The sequence below is a fragment of the Cavia porcellus genome, unplaced genomic scaffold, assembly GCF_034190915.1.
Source record: "Cavia porcellus strain 051 isolate PalLab524CR breed Dunkin Hartley unplaced genomic scaffold, mCavPor4.1 scaffold_12, whole genome shotgun sequence".
NCBI lineage: Eukaryota > Metazoa > Chordata > Mammalia > Rodentia > Caviidae > Cavia > Cavia porcellus.
The window spans coordinates 4649058-4651404 of record NW_026947495.1 but is presented as its reverse complement, the minus strand read 5'-3'; the positions used below and the strand labels follow the sequence as shown (position 1 = coordinate 4651404).

Below are 2347 nucleotides of genomic sequence, written 5' to 3'. Positions count from 1 at the left end.
AATATCTGTCTGCAAAAAGGATGATACAATTGATTTATCTACATGATCTGATGTTAGATTTATGTTAGACAATGCAACATACGTGTGGAATTTGTTTAGAAGCCTGTACTGTTGGACGGAGAAATATCCATGACTCACTCCCTCAAACTCTTCCAGAATTGTAGTCCTCTACAAGTGCATGTTGTCTTCCATGTGGAATTTTTCTTTTCCGATATTCATTCATTAAATTGTCTTTTACTAGGCCTCATATATTCCAGGTGGCTTTCTAAAGTGCTTCATAGTCAGAAATCAATAAGATCTGGTCCCATCCTTTATGGGTGTGAAAATTAATACTTTCCTCAAGTTCCTTCAAAGCACCACTATATACATATATAATATTTTTTTTGCAAAATGCTTTATTTTCTTTTGGTCCAAGATTTGGGAGGGGGCTCCAAAGAGGTAAGAAAATTGCCTAGCGACTGGAGGGAGAGAGTAAGGCCAAAGCCCTGATGCCAGTGAGGCTGTGAGGCTCTGGGGCCTCCTAGTCATGCAAAAGGGTGAGCGTTTTGAAGAGGCACTTGCTCAGCCCTGCCTGGGGGCCTACCAGCCTGTGGAAGTTGGTGGTCACCTGTCTTCTTGATCAGCTTCACCCCCTCACCTAGGAAGTGGTTCTCCAGGAAATCACAGACATGGGGGTCTGTCTTGGCAGAGCCCAAGGCATGACGATCCAGAAGAGCTTGGTTCAGGTTTTTCTCTAGGGTCAGGAAGTTTCTATAGCGTCCAATATTTTACTCCACTCATCTTCAGAAGGCTTCTGCACATTTTAGAAGAGAGCTCAACCGTAGCCCTGGTTTTGCATCTTCAGGAGATGCTCGGCACCCTTGTGTTTCTCCTTGGCCAGCTCACTGAAGAAATGACCTACTCTCACCAGAGCACATCACAGTCGAAGTGGCATCCCAGAGAGAGGTGGGTGTAAGAGGCCCACAGTGCAGGCTCACCAAGGGGTTCACAGCAGTCTCCACCTCTGTGGAATAATTCTGACGAATCTGAGAGGTCATGTCTGATCAACAATAAGGTGCTACCCACAGAAGAATGGTGTTGGCTGGTCCTGGAAGGAGGAGATGGTCAAGAAGATAGTCCCAAAATATGTACCTGGAAGGTGAATGGAAGATGAAAAAAGGGAGTTCCCGGGTCTGTTACATCAAAATAGTGTTGAAGTGGGACACAGAGCCATGGGATCTCTGGATATGCTGCTATACCATAATACTTCTGAAAAACAAATGAGATGTGTACCCACAAATACAAAGTTTATTAAAGCTAACCCCAGGTAAAGATGTTTTAAGACAATTCATACAGCAGAATAATGACTGCCTTAATCATTCCCTGACAGATTAGACCATGTATGCTAATGTGCTTTTCTGCTTTCCTCATTCCCCGATTTCAGTCCTCAGACCATCTCATAGATTTCCTGAACGCTGTATCAAAGAAAGATACAGTTTCAGTCACTTTTTCATTGCTGGGATAAAATACCTGACACCCACAATTTAAAGGAGGAAAGGTTTATTTCAGCTCACAGTTTGTAGATGTTTTAGTCTACAACTGGCTGGCTCCAAGCCATGGTGACATGAAAGAGGGACATTGCAGAAGAGAAGCAGTCTACGGCAGTGCTGGCTGGAGGCAGCTATGCCTGCCTTCCATCTATCCTTTAATGTGCCATCCGGGCTACAAACCCACTGATTGGTGCCACCCACACCCAGGGTGGAGCCTTCATATCCACACACTTGATCCATATCCACACATCCTAGATCCAATCACATCCAAAAAAGCTTCACCTGAAATCACATAGGACTTTAGGGGGACATCTGAATACAATCTATAATGGATGGGTATACACTTCCCCTTTACTTCATGGAAATAGCACAGTCTGTGCAGCCAGGCACTAGATGTTCCTCTGTAAACTGGATAAGAGTAATTCATATTTCAAATTTCTTAAACCATCTTCTCCATGCTTTTTTATTTCCACTGAAATTTGTAGAAAATCATTATTTTTTAAAAAGTACATGGAAATGCCATAGAAGGGATAGTTAGTAGTATTCCATTTTCATTAAGATCTTTTAAACATGATGCAAGAACTAATTTCCTTAAAATGACTTAAAAATAGTACATTTTACTTGACCCTCCACTCTCAAAAATTATGAATCAGTATATACAGCAAAGCTTTCTAAGCATCTGCATATTTCTGTCTGGAATTGTGCCTCTACAGATAATTCTTATGGTTCTGCATCCAGGCTTTCAACCATTTCTGAAGCTTAGGGACCTCCCTTTCTGCTGCTCCCTTGTGATAACATTAGACTGACCTAGAGAATCC

General features: G+C 42.4%; 1 pseudogene; it reads right to left on the bottom strand.

Annotated features, from left to right (window-relative positions):
• Positions 1-520: 520 nt before the first annotated feature.
• On the bottom strand, positions 521-1037 carry LOC100723137 (ferritin light chain-like; annotated as a pseudogene).
• Positions 1038-2347: the final 1310 nt, after the last annotated feature.